We start from the raw sequence: 25,000 nt of genomic DNA on the forward strand, positions 1-25,000 counted from the left end.
AGTATTGTGTATGTGAGAGGTGTGTGTGCATGTGTGTATATGTGTATGTGTGCCTGTGTGTATATGTGTATGTGTGTCGTGTATGTGTGTATGTGTGTGTGTGTGTGGTTTTATGTATGTGAGGGGTGTGTATGTGTATGTTTATGTGTGTGCGTGCGTATGTGTGCCAGGTATGTGTGTTATTTTGTGTGTGCACTCCTGTGTGTATGTGTGTGCATGTGTATGCGGCTGTGTATGTAGGCGTGCGCGTATATATGGGTGTGTGTGTGTATATATGTGCGTTCGGCTATGTGTGTGTGAGGGCGCGTATGTATGTTTGTCATGTATGTGGGCGGTATATATGTAAGGTGTGTGGGTATTTGTGCGTGTAGGTAGTGGTGAGATAAAAAGTAGAAAAAAGTAAGTCTAATAACAAGAGAATAATGGATATAATGTAAGGGGGACGAGGGGGGGGGGGGGTTAAAAAAAAAAAAAAAAAAAATAATGTAAAGTGTTGCAGGGACGTAAAGGGGAGAGTCATAAGGAAGAGAAGGCTGTGTTGAGTCCGAAGGGGAAAGAAGAATTGAGGTTGAAAATGTAGCGTTGCTCCAAGTGGAGTCGCGAGGGAGTGGACCCATGGTGCAGGGCGAGGCCAAAAACGGAGATGTTAGAGGGAGAGTGGTTGGGCAGTTGGAAGTGACGTCCGACAGGGGAGTCCGAACCTAGCCGAACGTCCCTTAGGTGTTCGGTGAAACGGTCGGCCAGCCGGCGGCCCGTCTGCCCCACGTAGAGTTGGTTGCATAGGGTACATTTGATGCAGTAAATAAGGTTGGAGGAGGTGCAGGTGAAACTGTGTGGAATGTGAAGTGTTTGTAGGTTCGATCCGGTGACAGAGGTAGTGTTGGTGATGAAGGGGCAGGTGTGACAGCGGGATCTGGAGCACGGGAAGGAGCCGGGTGGGGGTGGGGAGGAAGAGGAGAAGGTACTGCGGACCAGTAGATCGCGTAGGTTGCGGGCGCGTTTGAAAGCGGATAGGGGTGGGTTGGGGAAAATGGGGTGGGTAGTGGGATCGAGCTGGAGGCGACGGAAGGCCCGTAGGATCCTCCGACGAAGGGGTAGGGTGGCGGGGTGGAAACGGAGTGGGAAGGGGGTACGGTTAGGGGATTGGTGTGGGGGAGGAGAGAGGGCGGTGGTGCGGTCGATTCGACGAGCGCGGGCGAGGGCGGATTGGACAAGGTGGGAGGGGTATCCTCGATGCATGAACAGACGAGCAAGATACTGGGACTGGGTCTCGAAATCCTGGTCCAGGCTGCACAAACGTCGGAGGCGGAGGAACTGGGAGTAGGGGATGGCTCGTTTGGTGTGGAATGGATGGGAGGAGGAGAAGTTGAGGTAGAGGTGGGAGTCAGTGGGTTTGAAGAAGGCGGAGGTAGTGAGAGAGTTAGAGGGGGGGTTGGTGGAAAGAGAGATGTCGAGGAAGTTGACAGAGGTGTCAGAGATGGTGGAAGTAAAGTCAAGAGCGGGGTGGAAGTTGGAGAGGAAGGAGATGAAAAGACAGAGCTGTTCGCGGGAGAGGGAGGTGGCTCCTATACAGTCATCTATGTAGCGACCGTATAGTTCCGGGGTCGGACCGGAGAATTGGGAGAATACTTGGGCCTCAATGTAACCAACAAAGAGGTTGGCGTAATTGGGCCCCATTCTCGTCCCCATCGCGACCCCAGATTCCTGTTGGTAGGTATCTCCGGCGAACGTGAAGCAGTTGAGGGTGAGGACGAGTTCTGCCAGACGAAGCAGGGTAGGGGTGCTAGGTGTGGGGTCAGGGCGGCGGTCAAGGAAGTATTGGAGGGCTGAGAGACCATCGTTGTGTGGAATCACCGTGTATAGGGATTTGATGTCCAGGGTGAAGATGAGGTGTGAGGGGCCGGGAGGGAAGGAAAAGGAATTGAAGAGGCGAAGGGCGTGGTTGGTGTCGTGTATGTGGGATGGGAGGGCAGCAACTAACGGGGATAGGATATGGTCGAGGTATTTTGAAATGAGTTCGGTGGGGCAATTGCAAGCAGAGACAATGGGGCGGCCAGGGTTGTTAGGTTTGTGGATCTTGGGAAGGAAGTAGATGGAGGAGGTGCGAGGTGTGCGGACGATGAGGTTGGTGGCGGTAGCGGGGAGAGCAGAGGAGGAGATGAGGTCATGGATTGTGGAGGACACAAGCCGTTGGTAGGAGGGGGTGGGGTCGGAGGGGAGGAGGCGGTAGAAGAGGGGATTGTGAAGCTGGCTGAGCGCTTCCCTCCTGTAAAGGTCCGTGCACCACACCACCACTGCTCCACCTTTGTCCGCCGGCTTGATGACGATGTCGTCACGGCGGCGGAGATTGCGGAGGGCGACCGATTCGGCCCGGGTGAGATTGGCCCGGAGGGGTCTTTTTTTAAAGTCGAAACGCTCGACCAACGCCTTACAGTCATCCACGAACAAGTCTAGGCTACTGAATTGGCCTGGAGGCGGCGTCCAGTTGGATGGGCGGCGTCCCAGGTCCGAGAAGTAGTCCCGATTGTCGGGACGCTGTGTTGACGTATGGAAGAACGCGCACAGTTTGATGCGGCGCAGGAACTGGCTGACATCAGTGCGAGTCCCGAATTCGTCACAATGGGGCGTGAGAGGCGTGACGCGGAGGCCCCTACCAAGGAGCGAGCGCTCAGCGGCGGACAGGGGGAGATTGGGTGGTATAGTCACAACCGTGTGAGGAAGCGGGGTGGTAGGGTGAGTAGGGTCGGGAGGAGGAGGTGTAGAAGCGGGGGGCGGAGGAGGAGGGGGAGAAGAGGTGGGATGGGGTTGGGTGGGGTTGGGGTTGTGGGAGGTGTGGGGAGGTGATGGCGTGGGGGTTAGGATGTCCGGGTGGGAGGAGTGTGAGTGTGTGGAATGGGCGGTGGAGGGGGGCATGGAATCGGGAGGGGGAGCTGAAGGGGAGGGTGTCAGGGGTGCGGAAGGGTGGGGGTTGAGGAGGTTGTGGAGTTTTTTATTTTTTGTGTGTGTGAGGAAATTGTGGAGTTGGTGATTGAGATTGAGGAGGAAGCGGAGGATAGGTTGGGTGAAGGGTTGAGGGCAGAGGGAGGAGAGGAGGAGGTAAGCTTGGGAGAGTTGGTGGTCAATGGAGTGGAGGAGGGAACGGGTGGAACGGATGGTGGCACGGATGATGAGGCGGGAGGTGCGGGCAAGGGTGGGTTCGATGAAGGGGGAGGAATAGGGGGGAGCGTGGAATTTCAAGAGGAAGCCACGGGGTATGACGTGATGGCGGAGACAGCGGCTGAGAAAGTTGAGATGACTAGTGTGGCGGGTCTTTTTGAAGAGCAAGTAAGAGAGGTTTTTTGTGGGTTGCAAGCATTGTGGGGGGAAAAAAGAAAGAAAACGGCGAAGAAGGGACTGAAGATGTTGGGTGAAGGAGTGAAGGTCAGGCATGGTGAGAGGATGTGAATGTCGGTGTGGGTGTTATTAGTGGTGAGACAAGGGAAGGACGAGAAAGGTAGAAGGAGAACAGATAAAGGTGAAACAAGTCGAAAAAAGTGGAAAAAAGTGTAAGAGTCACGGACAAATTTTGCTGATGTTCAATCAAGGTTCAGGAAAGGCAGATCCAACGGGAACAGTAATCCAAGGTAATCCGGCGGTTGGGTACATAAAATCCAGTTGAAAGGCCAGGGTCCGTGTGAGCGTACGTCATATAGTTCAAAAACACAATAACAAAAAAACAAAAAAACAACAAGGTGAGGACGTGATATGGATAGTATTATTGGACGCTCAGGAAAGGAAAGAGAGAGTGTATGACGTTTCGGGCGTAGCCCTTCGTCGGAAAGATGGAAAGTTCGGAGAATGGAAGAACGGAGAAAGAGGAAAATGGTACCGATGCCCACGAGGTTACATGATGAAAAGACCGGAAGAGGAGGTGGTGGGGGAAAAGTTCTTTCTAAGATGGGAGAGTGAAAAAGGGAGATGAATATCGGTGCGCGTGCGTAAGTCTGCGAGTGTGTGTGTGATAACAGAACGTGTGTGTGCGTATGTAGGTGTGTGTGTGTGTGTGTGCATGGTTTGGTGGTTTATCTGTTAGTGTGTTTGTGTGTGTGTGTGTGTGTGTATGACGTAGTGGAAGAAATTAGTAGCAGGACTGGTTAGTGGACGCTGTAGACAGTGTAGGTAGAAGGTCAACAGGTGGTTGTTTGGGTGTGTGTGTGTTCGTGTTTGTGTGGGGTTGTCGGTGTTAGGTACGTGTACGTGTGTGTGTGTATTTTGTATGTGCGCGTGTGTGTATGTGTATGTTTTCTGTGCGTGCGTGTGTGTTTGTGTGTATGTGTATGTTGTGTGTATGTGCGTTGCTGTGTACGTGTGTGTGCGTGCGTTTGCTATTGTATATGCGTGTGTTGTTTATGCCCATGTGTGTATGATTGTATGCGTGTCTGTGTGAGTGTGTAGTGTTGGTGAGAAGTGTGTGTGTATGTGGGTGTGTGCGTGTGTGTGTATATGTGTGGATGTGCGTGTGTGTGTGGGATTGTGAGTGTTAGGTACGGGTGTGTGTGTGTGTGTATGTATGTCTGTATGTGTTTCCGTGTGCGCGTGTGTGTATATTTTTTGTGCGTGCGTGTATGTGTATATTGTGTATGTTTTCGTGCGTGCGTATGTGTTATGTATATGAGTGAGTATTGTGTATGTGAGATATATATATATATATATATATATATATATATATATATGTATATATATATATGAAAAGGATGTGTTATAATACTATTTCACAGCCATACTAACAATCCAACATACCTACATCATCAGCTACCCTATGGATATCATTATGGCTTTGACACCTGGGTAGTACCATTCAATCCGGCAGTGTCAATAGCACTAAAACAAACCAAAGAGACCACAACTCTCAAGCACATTTACCCTATGTACAACCGCATCGATGAAAAAATTGAATAAGTAAATTACAATCCACTGTTAATTACAATATGTAACTAAACAGAGCCAACTCTATTAAGTCGTACAAAATTTATAATCCTTGCCATCTTCCGTATATATATATATGTGTGTGTGTGTGTGTGCATGTGTGTGTTATATATATATATATACTTATATATATTATATATATACATACGTACATCAAGATAAAACAGGTAGATAGCTTTCATGTGCAGCAGATGTACAGGGGCAATAAACACCACAGATGCTCAGAAAACAAACTCCATCACATGCTAGGGGTAGAATCTAGAAGTAGTTGATAGCTCCTGCTACCTAGGAGACCAAGTCTGTAGTGGGGGTGGATGCTCAGAGAGTGTTACCACTAGGTTAAGAATAGCCTGGGAAAAGTTTAGAAAGCTTCTATCCCGACTGTTGACAAATGGCCTCTCCTTCAGAGTGAAAGGTAGATTGTATGATGCATATGTGTGAACTACTATGCTTCACGGCAGTGAAACATGGGCCGTGACTGCTGAAGACATGCATAGGTTCAAAAGAAATGAAGCTAGCATGATCCGCTGGATGTGTAAAGTCAGTGTGCACACACGACAGAAGGTAAGCACCCTGAGAGAAATGTTGGACATAAGAAGCTTTGGATGTGGAGTGCAAGAGAGACGTTTGTGTTGGTAATGATCATGTACTGTGAATGGACAAGGAGAGCTATGTGAAGAAGTGCTACTCCCAATCAGTGGATGGAGTCCGGGGTAGGGGGAGACCCAGGAAGACATGGGATGAGGTGATGAAGCATGACCTTCGAACTTTGGGCCTCACAGAAGCAATGACAAAAGACCTATTATACCTGTATTTTAATTAAATCAAAGTAATGTACCTCATATCAAAAAGTGCTGGTTACCATCCAGGACAATTTTAACTTGATTTGTTAATCAAACAGGTAAGATGCATTAAGAATTTCAATTTTAGTATTTATCTATGTTATTGCTTTTACATCTGTTAATTATATTTACTTGCCAATAAAAATAAAATTTACTCAGCAAGAACAGCTAAAATTGCATAGCTATAAACCAGTGATATATAAAGCACCCACTGAGAAAATTTCAAATCTGTATGTAAAAAATTTCTAGCGTTACAAGCAAATATTTTGGACACCCTTCTTGAACCTGAATATTTCAAAATAACGTTAACAAATATTCATTACATTTGACGGATTAATATCAACACTTAAGATGTTTTTAGGTGTTTTTATTTCTTACACACACACATAACACGGCTTGGTTGGGACTACAAGTGTGTTACTTTGACATCCTCATTCCATAAAATTTGTTGATAAGGAGAAATATATTGAAAAATAGATGTATGAGAAAGAAACGAGGTGGGAGGTTTTGGGATGTGCTAGAAACAACAGCCAGATCTCCCTTAAATCTGAAATTATTAACAATTTTTTAAAAACTGAAAACGTTTCTCTCATAGGTTTTAAAAGCGTAGTGAAAAAAAAATGGTCAAAATTCGTTTCAGACTTGGATGGTGAGGGGGTGGCTGGAATGAAAAAGAAATTGCAAAATGAAAAGATGCCTCCCATTATTCTGAAGACTTTTGGTGAAAAACATTGGGAAAAAATCCGTCAAAAGGAAAAATTCCAAGTTTTGTGTGCTTCCTGATCCGAAACTCCATTTTCTAGATACTCTTCTGCCTCCAAATTTCTTTGTAATTGTAATTTACACTGTTTGAAAGGTATTTGTATAAAATTTCATTGAAAAATACCTATTTTACAGAAAGTTTTGAATGGGAAAATGTTGGGTCCTGTGAATTTGCTAAAACTCCTCGGAAAATATTTTGTGACAAATCTTTATGTTCACTCAATCTACAGGATATAAGCGATTATTTGGTGAAAGTTTCGTTAAAAAGTATCCATTATTCTGGAGGTTATGAGGCAACTAAGTTGGTGGGGTATTAAACAGTAGTTATGCTTATTTTTAAAAAAAAGTTAAGATTAATGGATTAACGATTAACGAAGTTAACTTTTTGATTAATGGTGTCCACCTCTGCTTGTGTATATATATATATATATATATATATATATATATATATATAGAGGTGGTTTTTTTACTCTTCTCTACTGTTTTTTTTACTCTTCTCTACTGTTTTTTGTTCTGTGTGTATCAAAAATATCGCTATCAATCTGGAGTAATAATTTGTAGTTTTGAAATCAGTAGTTCTTTGACTGCTATTTCTGAATTCTCAGTATGTTGGAGAAGCAGGTTACTGTCAATCCCTATATATTTATGATATATATATATATATATATATACAAGGAACACGAGAAAATAAAAAGCTTTAGTGGCTAGCGGTCAATGTCCTGTACTCAGATATGCACCTATATATACAGGTAGGTATGCACATACCTGTTCGTATATATGCATATACTCATTTATTATTTGTTTTACATGATCGAACGCCCGCGTCATTCCCTGTAAGTAGTTTTTGAACTTTATATTTTCTGACGCGACTATCTATCTCTATAACTTTTTTCCCCCTCTTGTTCTTCCTTCTGTTACTACTACGTGTCTCTCTCTTTACCCCTCTCGTTCTTCCTTCTGTTACTACTATATCTCTCTCTTTCCCCCTCTCGTTCTTCCTTCTGTTACTACTATATTCCTCTCTTCCTCTCGTTGCTCACCTATTTTCTACTTCCTCCCCTTGTTTCCCCCTCTACCACTCCCTCTCTTCCTTACCCCTCGCTGGTCACATGTGTCCAGTTCTAATTCTTTTCTTCCTTGGCTATCGCCGAGCAAACATGCGAACTTACTTCGTCCGGCTTCCAGTTCGTTGCTTCACAGCGTTCAAAATACACATAATTTTTCAAGTCTGGCTGTATAGCCTTTTCCGTTTGTTTTCCTGACTTGTTTTCTTTTCTGTTTGTTTTCCTGTCTTGTTTTCTGTCTGCCATTACATTCCTCCTTGGTACAAGTTTAATTTGTGTATACAAATTTAATTTGTGGTCCGTGGGAAGAGTCATTTTAACGATGCGTCCTGCCTTACTCTTCGAAACGCCTGTGTTAGAATGGGGGTAGCTGATGAAGGAAAATGTTCTCTATGTGGCCTGTGTGTGTTCTGTACTCTGGTTATTATTTTTTTGTGTCTACGTTTTGTTTGTAATGTCCTGTACCCAGATATGCACCTATATATACAGGTAGACGTAGGTATGCACATACCTGTACGTATATATGCATATACTCATTTATTATTTGTTTTATATATATATATATATATATGACCACTAGCCACTAAACCTTTTTCTATTCTCTGTTTATTTTCTCGTGTTCCTTTCTCTTGAAGAGCGCAGGCTCGAAACAAAAGACTTTCTCACCTTCCTGAGCATTAAACTAATACACCTATTTGTTGTTTACACACCTGTCTTTGTCTTTTGTTTTTTTATAAATTCTAACTATATATATATATATATATATATATATATATATGTGTGTGTCCCTGTCATTTTTTCTTGCCCCTTCTTCATCCTTTTGTCCCTCTGCCTCTACCTCTCTCTTCTCTTCCCACATGACCGGCGTTCGGCCAAGCCTGATCTTTATTTCTTGGCCGGCCGTTGTGTGTGCAACATTGATATTCCTCCCTGTGCCTGCGAAATCATGTACCCCTGCCATAAGGCTTTATTTCCACACATGCCAGCTTAATTCAATTAGTCCTTAGTCGAAAGACACCTGTTGTTATGTCCTGTTATTATTTTTATTGTATTTGTGTAACATTGTTCGTTTTTTTCCGTCCTTGTTTTTGAATACATTCGCTGCTTTCTTCCAAGGAATCTAATGCTCTTAGCTTAGTTTTCCCTTGGGACTGGCTAGACTGGAGCAATATCAAAAATAACAAGCCGAAATTGCAAAGATAATCTGGATCTCAACTGAGGAAAGAAAACTCCGAATGACCTGTCCTTGTTTACTTTGTATCCCTTTCTTGTATCACCTAACTGTCGGGATGTTTTGCGTTCTTGTCCCATTTTGTATTATATATATATATGATGATGGCCGTCCACTTGTGACCGAGGTAGACCATTGCTAACCTTCAGGAACATTGTGCGCTCTTGGACTAACTTATATTTTGCATTTGCAGCTCCATTGGTGGCTAATAAGCCCTGCTCTTGACATGCATACACAACTGCAAACATTGCAGACCAAGCTTTCCCCATTCACTATATGAGCCGTGCACTTTCGAGCAGCTCACGTAAGTTCTTCATGTTGGATACGTGCTCTCTCAAAAGTGTCGATCCCCTCCTTAACCTGCTTCCTCCATCGGTGGTGATGACAGGCATTGTTCTCCCAGTCAGTGTCCTGCATATCACAGGCCTTTAATGAGGACTTGACAGTCCTTAAATCACAGCCTTGGTTTCTGCCGGAGTCTCCTTCCATTCACAAGTTTTCCATATAGCATCTGCTTAGGAATCCTGTTATCCTTCATTCTAATAACGTGTCCAGTCCAACGTAACCGGTGCTTGTGCACCATTGCCTCAATACTCAAGATATTAGCTGTCCTCAGGACCTGTGTGTCTGGAATTTTTGAGGTCCAGCCAACATTGACAATGTGTCTGAGACATCTCTGATGAAAGCATTCAAGGACCCTTACCTGACGTTTGTACAGAGTCCATGTCTCACATGAGTAGAGGAGCGATGTTAGTACACATGCACGGTACACTAACTTTTCTTTGCCTTGAGATGCCATGCTGGGACCAGACACGAGACTGAAGAGACTGGAAAGGCTTAGTTGCTCTCTGCAACCTGAAAGATATTTCCTCATCCAGGGAGCAAGAATGGCTGAGTGTGTTGCCCAAGTAGACAAACTTGTCTACTACCTTCAGAATTGTTCCTTCAACCAAGATAGCTTGTTTCACATATGGATTTCCTGGTGCAGGCAGGAACATTACAACAGTCTTGTCCAGGCTAATGCTAAGTCCAAATGCCATGCAAGAAACAGAAATGCAATTCATGAGTATTTGCATATCATTCATTGTATGAGTGACAAAGTCACAGTCATCTGCATAAAGGAGGCCACGAATAATAGACTGGAGAACCTTTGAATTGGCAGCAAATCGGCGAAGATTAAAGAGGCGGCCAGAAGATTGATATCTGACATATATTCCCAGAGAGCTAACCTTAGCAAAAGCATGAGTAAAAGCAGTAGCAAAGTACAAAGAAAAGAGAGTTGGGGCAAGGATGTCACCCTGCTTGACACCATTCTCTACAGGAATGGGTCCCGCAATGCCACCACCAACATTGACCCAAGCCTCTATCCCATCATGAAATGATTTAATTATAAATACAAAGTGATCTGGACATCCAAGTTTGCCAAGTATTTTCCATTGAAAGGCCCTATTTACAGTATCAAAGGCCTTTGTTAAATCAATGAATATCTGGACAAAATCCATATTCTGCCCATAGCACTTCTCCTGCATCTGTCTTGCTGTGAAAATCATATCCATTGTCCCTCTACCAGATCGGAAGCCACATTGAGGTTCAGATAGGACATCATTTACGAGACACCCATTCAGACGGGTAAGAAGAATATTTGCCAGAACCTTGCCAGCAGCTGATAGTAGAGCAATACCTCTGTAGTTACCACACATTGTTCTGGTTCCTTTTCCTTTATATACAGGAAGAATAATTGCATCCTTCCAGTCCTTAGGGATTGCACCATCCCTCCAGACTGCACATGAAGGGACTGTGTGATATAAATACCACCAAATCGCAAGACCTCAGCACAAATTCCATCCTTTCCAGGTGCCCTGCCAAGATTCGATTTACTTATTGATGTCATTACTTCATCTATTGAGGGCGAGGAGTCTAAGGAGCCAATGATAGGTCTTTGTTGCATAGTATCAATCACTGTTTCATCCACAACTGACTCATGGTTTAGGAGTTCAGAGAAGTGTTCAATCCAGCGACCTGTGATTTCTGTTGATTTAGTAAACAGGGTCGAAGACTCCTTGGAAAGCAAAGGAGCTGATGTGGAGCTCTTGGGTCCATAAGCTTGCTTCATAAGATGGTAAAGCTTCTTGCTGTCATTTGCATCAGCAGCAGCCTGAACATCACGAGCAAGATCCTCCCACCAAGTGTTCTGCATCTTCCTGAGAGATCGCTGCAGTAGTGATTTTACACTGTTATAGTGGGCAAGTGCTAGACTTTGCTGCACAGTAGACAGTTCTCTGTGTAGCAATACATTGTGGGCATGGCGCTTTACCACCAATAGTCGCTGAACTTCAGCATCATGTTCATCAAACCAGTCTCTGTGTCTGGGAATAACATATCCCAGTGTTTCGGCTGCACATTGTAGAACCTGGTCTCGAAAATCCTCCCATGCTGCAGCAGTTTCAATGCTGGACAAGTAAGTCTGAAGCTCTTTCCTAACCACAGCATCATATACCTTGTGGACATTTAGACGGCGAGGAATGCTGACTGGTCCTCTTCTCTCTTTCACTCTAATCATCATTCGAAACTTTACTTGCACCAGACTGTGGTCTGTCCAGCATTCCGATCCATGAAAGGACTTGACATTACAAATGTCATAGATTTCGCACTTGCGGATGATGACATAATCCAGCAAGTGCCAAACTTTAGACCTTGGATGCATCCATGTTGTTGTGTGGTCACCTTTGTGCATAAAATGAGTGCTTGCGATGTAAAGTCCATGTCCTTCGCAAAGCTCCAGTAGCATGAGACCATTGCTATTCATTTTCTCTACTCCAAAACGTCCTAGAGAGCTCCATGTTTGCCAGTCTGTTCCAAACCTGGCATTAAAATTACCCAGTAGAATGACTTTATCAGAATTGGGGATTTTTCTAAGTATGGCTCTCAGCTGGGTATAAAAGATTGTTTTATCTTCATCACAGCTAGTCAAAGTAGGTGCATAGGCACTTATTAGAGTAGCAAACAGGGAGCTCTTCCAACTTCTTAGGGATATCAGATCGAACTGCAAAACCAACACCAGCCTCTCTGCGCTCCTCCTTCTGCCTTCCCTTCCAAAAAAAGGTGTATCCACCTCCTACTTCCTCAAGCTGACCATCACCTTCTATACGAGTCTCTGAGAGCGCAGCAATATCAATGTTATAACAGTTCAGCTCACAAGCAACAAGTGCAGTGCTTCTTTCAGACCTACAATCACTCTTGTTGTCCAACAGAGTGTGCACATTTCAACATGAAATGTTTATGTTGCGTCCAGATTTTATAAATAAAAGACTTTGTTTTTCGAGCGCAGGATGGACATCCGTCAGTCGCGCTAAACTGACCAGATATGGAAAGACAAGCAATTTTTGGTTCACCTTTTCTAGAACCTCCCTGGCCTCTGGGTGGGCAGTGCCTTCTCCAAATGGAGCTGCTCAGACACCCATGCAGCAACTGAATCCTACCGCTGTCTTGGGCGACAAAGAGACGACTTTATACCTAGCATGGGCCGCCTACATGCAGGTTGCTGACTACATGCTTCCAACCCGTCAGGTCTGCATGCTTCACCACCTTCCCATCGTAGCAGGACTTCCGAATAAAAAAAAAACTAAAAATATATAAATATATACTAACAATGAAGAAAATATATACTAAAAATAAGATAAATATATTTCAGGGGAAAGAAAAAAAAATGTTTTAAATGCACATATCGAGCAGAGGTCAGCAATGCCTGTGCAGAGTTTTATGTCCAATAAGGCTTGCACAACACCTCATAGACCCTCTCCACTTTATTGACATTATCCAGAGACAAGCCGGAGCAGGATGTCTGGCGCCAATATGAGTCGCAGGCTCAGGGATGTGGGAGCGCCGTGATCTCTAGCACAAACCAAAGATCCCCAAAATGTCCAATGCCATTCCCTGCATATCTGATTTTATATCAGAGTGACCTTCTCCTAGAGACATGCTTCAACAAAAGCTGAAGGTTGCCTCCCTCTCAGTGGTCTTTCAGCACGCCGGACACCGTCCTGGAATTTCTGCATACTCGTGCTATTGTTAGATAGCCGATGAGCCTGCACTAGGTCCATCCGAGCTTTCAACAGGTCTTGTTTTTAATCCTGATGGGTTTCTAGCAACCCTCCTCACCAGGATAGCCTGGTGGAGGTGCCAGTTTAGTCGCCGGCAACCTGACCATGCAACAGGTTGTACTGGATTACATTACATGTTACCTGTAGCACTTATGAGAGCCTCATACGCGACCTGACATATATATTTGAAGATATATATATATATGTATGCATATATGTATATATGTATATACATATATGCATGTATGTATAAATATGCATATATATATATATATGTGTGTGTGTATATATATATATATATATATATATATATATATATATATATATAAACATGCACCTTATTATAATAAAGCCCTTCAAGAAGCGAGATATACAAATAATATAAAATTTTTTAATAATCCGAAATATTTTTATAATTTTAGTAATAATAATTATAACAATAATGACCTTTTTAATAAACATAACTTTTATACTCATGATAATGTCTTCTTAGGTAATTATAATAAGAATAATAGGTATTATGATAATAAATTACATAAGCATAATTGTAATGGAAACAATAATAGTTTTAATTTTAATTTTCTTAATGATAATAATAAATTTAATAATATTAATAATAAATACAATGATATCTATAATAAGAACAAACTCTGGCTAATTATCCCATACGGCGTTCAAGTTAAAACTAACATTATTAATGAAGTTTTTAAAGTTATTGATTTATTCCTTAGAGATAATAAAAAATATTATATTTTTTCTAAAAATAATTTTGGTGTAGGTTATTCTACTACTAAGAATGTTGCTAATATTATCTCTTCTTTTAATAGATTTAAGTTAAATAAGTATTATAAATTTAAATTTAATAATTATTCTAATATTAATTTTAATAATAATAATGTTGACCAGGATATAATTAATTGTACATGTTTAGATAAAACTAAATGTAATTTTAATAATATATGTAATTTGAAAGATGTAGTGTATAAATGTATAGTGAAATTATTGAATGAAAATAAACATAAATGTTTATAATTTAAATAAGATTTATATAGGATCGACTTCTAATAAAATTAAATTAAGAGTAGCTCAACATATGCACTCATTTAAGAATAGAAATTTGATTAATTCTACTGGCCTCAGCAAATATATTTGGGAACTTAAATCTAAAAATATTAACTATATTTTAAAATGGGAGATAGTTTGTAAAGCTAAATCCTATCATATAGGTAATAACTTTTGTAATTTATGTAATAATGAATTTAAAGAGATATTATTTCATAAGGATTATAATTTACTTAATTCTTTTGATGAACGAAAAATAAAATGTAGACATAAACTACTTTATTTATATAAAAACTTTAGCTAATGAATTTTTTTATACATGGGTATGTGTATATGCATGAGTATATGTATATGTATGAGTGTGCGTGTTTTAGTCTATATGCGTTAGTATGTATGTATATTTATAGGTGTATGTATATATGTTTACGTATGTATTTATATAGGTTTAAGTATATATATGTGCTTGTGTTTATATATGTTTGTGTATATTTAGTGTAAATTTGTATTTACATGTATGTATAAATATATGTATTTGTGAGTATAGATGTATATTTATCTATATTGTGTGTGAGTGTGGTTTTGTTTTATAATATTCCTTCTTTATATATTTATTTGTGTGAATTTTACTTTGTGTATATATTTATGAGTATTTTTGTGTATATGTATGTATATGTATATTTATGTATGTACTTATGTAAATGTGTATATATATGTATATATATGGGTATAAGTATATATGTGAGTGTGTGTGATTTGTCTATATAAATTAGTAAGTATATATATATATATGTGTGTATGTATGTATATTTATGTGTATATATATATATATATATATATATATATATATATATATATATATATGTGTATATGTATATACATGTTTTTTCTGTGTATATATGTGTGTATATTTTATGTGTTGATATGTTTTTCTAAGTGAGTATTAATGTATATTTATGCATTCTTTTATATATATATATTTATGTATGTATATGAGTTTGTATGTGTGTGTGTATATTGTGCATATATATGTATGTGCATTTGAGTATACATAAGTATATTTTTTGTGTGTATAAACTAGAGAATACATATGTGTGTATATATTTTTTATTCTTATATATATGTATATATGTATGTATTTGTATATAATATGTATATATTTGAGAGTATGGAAGGGTGAGTGTGAGTGTGTATTTATATATACTATTCTTTATTTATTTATATGTGTGTATGAGTGTATTTGTATATATTTGTATACTTAGATAGGTATATGTGTGTATGTGTAGATATATATATATATATATATATATATATATATATATATATATATGGAAGTGTGTATGTTTTGGTCTATATGTGTTATTATGTCATCATCATCATCATCATTGTTTAACGTCCGCTTTCCATGCTAGCATGGGTTGGACGACTTGACTGAAGACTGGTGAAACCGGATGGCAACACCAGACTCCAATCTAAATTTGGCAGAGTTTCTACAGCTGGATGCCCTTCCTAACGCGAACCACTCAGAGAGTGTATATATGTATGTATATATATGTGTGTATTTATGTATATATGTGTATGGATGTATTTATTTATGTATATGTTTATGTGTATATATGTGTGTATGGTGTGTGTGTATATACGTATATTATTATGTATATTCGTATGTATATATGTTTATATGTTTTATATATAAGTATGTATATTTGTATATGTATGTAAGTGTGTATATATATATATATATATATATATATATATGTATGTATGTATAAGGGCGTGTGTTGGGGTATTTATAATATTTCCTCTTTAATTATTCTAGTAGTTATATTTTATTTTTATTGGTAGGTTAATATTTTAGGAAATTTAAGGTTTTATATTACAATGACACTACGATTTTTATAAGACTAAATCAATAGTAGTATTTTAGCTTATTTCATAATATTTAATTTACGACTCTTAGTCTTATTATTAATTTATTATATATTAGAATTTAAAATTTATTAATATATTTTATAAGATAGCTATAGTTTTTTGTTCTTTTTATGTTGTTAGTTATATAAATTTAAAATTTTTCATTCATTTTTTTAAGTATTATTCTTTCATTCATGTTTTCGTATTCTATTCTCTATTTTAATGTAGTATTTTCGTGCGACCTCTTGCTTAAAACGCTATAGCTATTAGATAACGTCTTAGTTTCAGTTTGAATTACGGAAAAATATGGATAAGTACCGTTTTTTTCTTTGCTAAAGATTTTCTACTATTTGAAAATAATATGTATTCTTGTTTTTTGTATTATTCATTTGGTTCTTTAAAGATTATTTTTAATAGATAACTTATTTAACACTTAATTATTTAGAAGTTATAGTTTCATTTCAACATAATATTAGAACTTCGATTTGAATAGTGTTGATATATTTTCGATTGTTTTTGATTAATAATATTTGATTAATAATTAGTCTTTATTGTTTATAATATCGTTAACGGTTTTTTGAATTAAAACTTTGTATATATATATAAAATTTAATCTTTTATTCTTAATAATTTTTTTCTTTCCTAATTTTTTCATTCCTAATTTTTTCATTCATATTTTTATTTTTACGTTTGTAGAAATAAATATTCTTGTATTTTTCTATTATTCTATTGATTTTTAAAGATAATAAAATAAACGATTTTAGTTTTAAATAGTATAGCTTTAACTATTACACCGGTTAAATATGTACTAATTTTATCTTCATTATTATTTTAAACTTAAACTTCGTTCAAATTGTATTTAAAACAATGATAATTTAAAACAATGATAATTTATGTAAGCTGATTTTTGTATATAATATACATGTTAGCATATATTATAATGGATGAAGGGATGATTATTGAATGTTTATTATTTTGATATTTTGATATTTTTAATTGTTGGTTAAGATATATATATTTATTTATTTTAATTATTGTTCTACTTACGACCCGAAGATTAGGTATATTTTTGAATAGAATTTATTTTCGATAATTTCAATTGATTTTAATTGATTTAAATTTCCTTTCTATTTGAAAATTAGTTATGAAACACGTGTAGTCATTTTTTTATCTTTATCTTATGATATTTACTTTGTTTTATATTATACTCATTTATTGTGCTTTTAATTGTTAATTTTTCTATATGTGATACTGGATTTTCATCGATGAGTTCTTGAAACTTGGTTATTTTCCCTAAAACTATATATTTTATATATATATATATATATATATATATATATATATATATATATATATATATATGTACATATATATGTGTGTATGTATAAATATATATATGTATATGTATATATAAATGGATATATATATTTATATGTATATATACACACATATACAAGTACTGCTATCTGTTGGAGCTTTAGCACTTTAGCTGCTATTTCTGAACTTCGGTATGTGGTGAAGCAACTGTTGCTGATCCCTTAACTATGTTTATACACACATATATATATACATACATATATATGTATATATACATATATATATGCACATATATATTCATATATATATATATATGCACACACACCCATTCACACACACACACACACACACATATATATATATGCACACACACACACATATATATATATATGTAGTAAAAATTAAAGATTCAGATGAACTTAGGAAGTTGAGGCACCAGAATTTAGTATGGTATTATCCGTACAGTTTCAAACTAAGGTGATTAAAATCAAAATAAGCAACAGGATATCCAGAGGTAATGCTGTACGATAGTTTCAAGCAACTCCATTTAATTGAACAATGCAACCATTACAACAATTTAAAGGCAGAGCAATTGTCAGCTGCACAAAGACATAGAATTAAATTAAATTAAAACAAATGGACACATTAGTATAATTTTACCTCAAACCTTCAAGAAGGTAAGGAGATAGACAAAGATCATGCTGTCTTCATATATATATATATATATATATATATATATATATATATATATATACATATATATATGAATAAATATGTGTATATATATATATATATGTATATATATGCCACATTCCAGGGAGTAAAACTAGATGTAGTTGATAGCTTCCATTATATAGCTGACCAAGTTAGTAGTGGGGGGGGGGTGCACTGAAAGTGTAGCTGCTAGAATAAGAATAGCCTGGGCAAAGTTCAGAGAGCTCTTACCTCTGCTGGTGACAAAGGGTCTCTTGCTCGGAGTAAAAGGCCGACTGTAGGATGCATGTGTACGAACAGCCATGCTACATAACAGTGAAACATGGGCCGTGACTGCTGAGGACATGCGTAAGCTCGCAAGGAATGAAGCCAGTATGCTCCGATGGATGTGTAATGTCAGTATGTATACTCAACAGAGTGTAAGTACCTTGAGAGAAAAGTTGAACCTAAGAAGCATCAGTTGTGGTGTGCAAGAGAGATGATTGCGCTGGTATGGTCATGTGGTGAGAATGAATGAAGATAGGTGTGTGAAAAAGTGCCACACTCTAGCAGTTGAGGAAACCTGTGGAAGACTTGGGATGAGGTGGTGAAGCATGACCTTTGAATATTAGGCCTCACCGAGGCAATGACTTGTAACCGAGACCTTTGGAAATATGCTGTGCATGAGAAGACCCGGCAAGCCAAGTGAGACCATAATCCGAGGCCTCTGCCAGGCATGTAGCCAGCCCACTTATGCGTACCTTTCCTTCATTGGACACTAAACTCCGCTTGCGAAGACCTGTTGGGGCAAGTGAAATCGGAATTGTGATGGCACCTGTACCAGTGGAGCGCTAAGAACACTGTCCGAGCATGATTATTGCTAGAGCAGGCTGTCTGGCTTCCGTGCTTGTGGCATGTAAATAGCACCATTTGAGCATGATCGTTACCAGTGTCGCCTTACTGGCACTTATGCCAGTGGCACGTGAAAAAATATTCGAGCGAGGTTGTTGCCAGTGCCGCTGGACTGGCTCCTGTGAAGGTGGCACGTAAAATACACCATTCTGAGCATGGCCGTTGCTAGTGCTGCCTGACTAGCCTCCATGCCGGTGGCACGTAAAAGCACCTACTACACTCTTGAAGTGGTTGGCATTAGGAAGGGCATGCAGCTGTAAAAACTCTGCCAAATCAGATTGGAGCCTGGTGCAACCATCTGGTTCGACAGTTCTCAGTCAAATCGTCCAACCCATGCTAGCATGGAAAGCGGACATTAAACGATGACGATGATGATATATATATATATATATATATATGTATATATATATATATATATATATATATATATATATATATATATATATATATATATATATATATAGTATGAGGCGTTTAGTTCACTGGTGATCTAAATGAATAGGTATACTGAGTAAGAGTTCTAATTGGTCATACATTCTGGAGAATAATTTTATCTAATGATATATGAGTGTAAACTCAGTAACTGAAAGTAGGCATCTAGTGTAGAAACAAATGTTGTAGTTTGCAATTAAAGCCTGTTATTTCCATACTAATGTTCTATAAATTTTATATATGCACACACACAACATTAGATAGGATTTCTACTGATTCTCTCTTCATAGTATGATAACAGCAGAAGAAGTATTGAGCTAAAAGCAAACCTTTGTACTTGGCATTTATCAACGTGGAGAAAGCCTTCAACAGTGTTTTACTTGCTGATCTGGTGATAATTGTGGAAGCTAGGGTTAGACAAATGGTTTGTGAGGATTATTTAAGCCAGGTAGAGAGATGCTATCAATAAGGTGAGAGTTAACAATGAGTACAGCAATGAATTTAGGGTGCAGTTAGGTTTTCACCAGAGTTTGGTTATCAGTTCCTTCATATTTATCATAGTCCTCCAGGCCATAATGGAGGAATTAAGAACAATTTTCTCTGGGAACTCCTTTGTACTGATGACTAAATCTATAGTAGAACTAGAAATGAAATTCCAGGTGAGGAAACAAAATTGGGAATCAAAGAGCTTTAAAGTTAACTTAGTAAAGTCTCAAGTTCTGGTTAGCAAGAAAACAGATGTGATGTTAATCCCTTTGGGTAAATGACCCTGTTTAATATGTAGAAGAGGTGTAAGTAGAAATTCCACATGGTGTAATTAGTGCAGACAATAGAGACATACAAGGTGCAGTGAAACCACAGGTAAGTTTAGAGAGAAAATAAACAGAACACATGGGAAATAGATTTTTTGGAATGCCCTGCAGGATCCTTAGAGGTAGTAGATAATTTCTGTTACCTAGGAAACCTAATTATCAGTGGTGGGGTGATTTGTCGAAACTACTGTTGCTGGAATAATTCAGTGGAGAAAGTTCAGAGAGCTGTTACCTCTGTTGGTAATAAAAGGCCTCCCTCTCAAAGTGAAAGAGTAGTGGCATGATGCCTGTGTACAAACAACAATGTTACATGGTTGTAAAACTTGGACCTTGAGTGTAGAGGACATCTGAAGGCTAGAAAGGAACGAAGCTAGCATACTCTGATGAATGTGCAATGTCACTGTGTATGTGCAACAAAGTACAAATGTATTGAGAGAAAAATTGGGTATAAGGGACATCAGATGTGGTGTGCAAGAGAGAAGACTGTATTGATATGGTCATGTGATGTGCATGGATGAGAACAGCTGTATAAAGAAGTGTCAATCACTAACCAAAGATGGAACTGGTTGAAGGAGAAGACCCAGGAAGATATGGGATGAAGACTGACCTTGAAATGTTGAGCCTCATCGAGGAGATGGCAAGGGTCTGAGATGACTGGTGATATCTTTTAGCTTTTACTTGTTTCAGCCATTAGACTGCCACCATGCTGGGGCACCACCTTGAAGAATTTTTAGTTGAATGTATTGACCCCAGTACTTATTTTTTTTCTTTAAAGGCTGGTACTTTTCTATTTTTTAAAGCCCCTTACTCCCCCGAAGTGATTTTTAATATAGGTAAATATTTCTTATCACTTATAGATAGGCATTTTCCAATCAATCATAACTATAGAAAGCTCTTCAATAAGCATAACCTAAAAATTAGTTTTAGCATAACTACTAATTTTAAAAATATAATTGCACACAACACACAAAAACAACAAAATGAAATCAGCTGTTCATGCAGGGATAAAAATTTGTGCCCGCTAAATGGAGCTTGTATGTCCGAGACTATCATTTATGAAGCCACCGTAGACTCTACAACCACTAAGGGCATAGTTTTGTCAAAGAAATATGTGGGTCTCACTGAAGGGAGTTTCAAAGCCAGCTTCAACAATACACCTTGAGCTTCAGACACTGTGAAAAAAGAAAAACAACTAAATTATCCAGTCATATATGGTCCTTTAAAGATAAAGGTGTCAGTTACAACATCCATTGGAAGATCTTAGCCAAGTGTAAGCCTTACACCAACGGCAGTGGAAAGTGTGGTCTTTGCGATATGGAAAGATGGCTCATCTGGAAAAGCAGCTGAGACCCCGCTACATATCTAAGTTCAAGAACTGAACTTTTTGGATCATGTCCACATGTGGCTAAATATTTGTTACGTTTTTGGTCCCCCCGAGATCACAGATAGAACCTGTTTTTTATATTGTGTCCACATACAAGCATTTCATTTCTTACATATATATTTTCATATTTTTACATATTTTTGTATATATATTTTTTATATATTTTATTGCTTTATATATTTTTATGTATTTTTTCTGTAAATTACCTTTCACCCTGCATTTTTGTGCATGTGCGTATAGGGATGTATATAAGAACATAATTGTGTGCATATGGGTATATATACATGTGTGTGGGTATGTGCATGTGTATGGATGCATATATATGTATCCATATAGGTGTGTTTGTGGGTGTACATGTATGTGTTTCATGCAAGTGTGAGTGAGCATATGTATATGCACAAGCATGTGTGTGTATGTACCTGCACGCATACACGGATTCTATGAGCATGGGTTTACCTTTGAGTATTTTTACTTTTTCCCTTTATTTAATGGTCAGTCTCATAGCTCTTTTGTTTGTCGAATAATGGTCATCTTCATAATAATTTTCCTTTATTTAACGATCATTTTCATAGCATTTTTGTTTGTCTTAATTACTGTTGGAGCAGACTTCTGCCCTGACATCTGAAACTGAGTTTTATTATGGCAACCGACTAATTGTCACATATTATATTATATTATATATATATATATATATATATATATATATATATATATATATATATATATATGACGGGCTTCTTTCAGTTTCTGTCAACCAAATCTACTCACAAGGCTTTGGTCAGCCCAAGGCTATAGTAGAAGACACTTATCCCTGGTGCCACACAGTGGGACTAAACCTGAAACCATGTGGTTGGGAAGCAAGCTTCTTACCTCACAGCCATGCCTGTGCCTATTTACCACATTTGAGTAGACCTCTCCTTCCTTCACAACTCATCTTGTAACACCCAACCTTCCATCAATATTCTAACTGAAGTACTACTTATTCAGATGCTGTAAATAATACAGTAATCCCCATCTGTTGTCCCTTGTCACTGCCTCCTCCCTCACTTTCACTTCTAGTCTCCAAAACTGGTATTCATTGCACCCATCTCAATCCCCATCTCTAATCCTCTGTCACACTCTCTTCACACTCTAATGCATTCATCTACTTACTCACATTTTCTCTTTTCCCCTTCTTTCTTTCTTTCTCTTTCTCTTTCACATGCATCTTGACCTAACATCTCAATAATAATCCTTTCTATTAAGGCACAAGGTTTAATTTTTGGGGGGAAAGGTTAAGTTGATTACATCCACCCCAGAACTTAACTACTACTTATTTTAGTGACCCTGAAAGGATGAAAGGCAAAGTTGATCTTGGTGGAATTTCAACTCAGAACATCAGGATGGATGAAATGCCACTAAACCTTTTGTCTGGTGTATTAATGATTCTGCCAGCTTTCCCACCTTTACATCTCAATAATGATTTCAAATTTTAGCACAAATCCATTGACCCCAGTACACAACTGGTACTTATTTTATCAACCCTGAAAGGATGAGAAGTTAAGTTGACCTTGGCAGAATTTGCACTCAGAATGTTAAGACAGACGAAATGCCACTAAGCATTTTGTCTGGTGTGCTGATGATTCTGCCAGCTTCCTGCGTTATCAATAATAATAATTACTAGCTGGACTTGTGAAAACTTCATGGAAAACATAAAAAATGTAAGTTGTGTGCTGATGCCATGAGAAATGTTTCTATATTGTGACAGTAACAGAATATAGAAAGAAGTGTAAAACCAATAACTATATAATCCAACCAAAATATCTGTTACGCAAACATAAACAGAATTACTATCTAGCCTTAGAATACATTGTACATATTCAAAGAACTTTCTTGGTTTAGTGGTGTGGAACATTCTTCTGATATTCTTTTTTTATTCTTACTTGTTTCAGTCATTTGACGGTGGCCATGCTGGAGCACCACCCTTTAGTTGAAGAAATCAACCCCTGGACCTATTCCCTGCAAGCCTGGTGATTATTCTATCACTCTGTTCTGCTGAGCAGCTAAGTTACGGGGACACAAATACACCAACATTGATTGTCAAGCAATGGTGGTGGTGGGAAACACAAAGATACACACACACATACACCAGGTGGTGCTTTTAAGTTAAACATGGCCTGGGCCTATATTGGCCAAAACCTATTAAAGTTACATATATGACAGGCTTCTTTCAGTTTCCGTCTACCAAATTCACTCTTGAGGCTTTGGCCGGCCTGAGACTATAGTAGAAGACGCTCTTTAAAGTAAAGAATTGAATTTCATGTAGCCACCTGTTGGCAACTTTTCTCCCCCATCTATTTTGTAGGGAGTATTACCCATTTTTCTGGGCTCTTTTCACAGTTATACCCGGTTCAAAATTTGCATTAGTTTTTGTATGAAAGGAAAAAAAAAAAAAGAAAGGAAGCAGGCTTGTTTGTAGTTTGTAGAGAAAACATTAAACGTGCCTGAAAAAAAAATTTTCTTTCCCCCCAACTAAAAGACATGCAGAACTATGAAAGAAGGCGAATAAGTACTGGGGTGGGGGAAAGAAGAGAGAACTAACACTTGATCATTCTAGAACTCCCAGAATAAAAACGTAAACACCTGAAAGCCTTTCCCTCCATTCATTACTAAATATCTTTCTCTCTTCTTCATTGTTAAAAGTAAAGAAGCTCGAAAAGATCCATTGTATTTCAGTCTAATTGTCATTGTAAATGACTGGTGCTTTCCTTTCTCTGTCTTTATCGCTTTACTCCTTTTCCCTATGGTTAAGTGAGTGAAGATGCATGGCTCAGTGGTTAGGGTATTCGGCCCACGATCATAAAGTCATGACTATGATCCCCTGCAGTGCACTGTGTTCTTGAACAAGGTACTCAACTTTACCTTGCTACAGTCCACTCAGTTAGCAAAAATAAGTTGTAACTGTAATTCAAAGGGGCCAGCCTTGTCACATTCTGTGTGAGGCTGAACCTCCCAGAGAACTATCTTATGGTATGCATGTCTGTGGAGTACTCAGCTACTTGTGTGTTAATTTTATGAGCAGACTGTTCTGTTGATCAGATAAATAGGAACCTCATCATTGAAACCGACAGGGTGCCATTTTTTAAAAAGAGTGACAGAAAAGGAAATGTTCCATATTGTAAGACAAAAATGTCGTGTTTCATATAAGCAGTGAAAGCTAAGACGAAGTAATTGCTATTCTGTCGTGTTGTGACTTTGCCCTTGACTCATGTTCAGTTTGATAACAACAGCCTGTGTTTATCTGGGGGTTTGGCCTTGAGATCTGTGAGACCCACAAATGCCACTGTTAGGACCGGATTAACACTCATAGTGACCCTAATAAAGATTTTCCTGACCCTATATAGGATCTTTTTACTTTTTCTTCCAAACCACTTAGCTGGCCAAAATGAGATGTAGCCGCAATTCAAAGGGGTCAACCGAATCTCTCTGAGAACTATGTTAATGGTATGCATGTCTGTGGACATGCATACCACTTGC

At 38.4% G+C, this 25,000-nt stretch overlaps 1 protein-coding gene across 3 annotated transcripts in view; it reads right to left on the reverse strand.

Annotated features, from left to right (window-relative positions):
- LOC106870703 (colorectal mutant cancer protein) overlaps nt 1-25,000 on the reverse strand; it is a 542,202-nt gene that overhangs the window by 516,315 nt on the left and 887 nt on the right. The gene's annotated exons all lie outside the window — the stretch shown is intronic.

The sequence above is a fragment of the Octopus bimaculoides genome, chromosome 28, assembly GCF_046866305.1.
Source record: "Octopus bimaculoides isolate indiv1 chromosome 28, ASM4686630v1, whole genome shotgun sequence".
In the NCBI taxonomy this organism is placed as follows: Eukaryota; Metazoa; Mollusca; class Cephalopoda; order Octopoda; family Octopodidae; genus Octopus; species Octopus bimaculoides.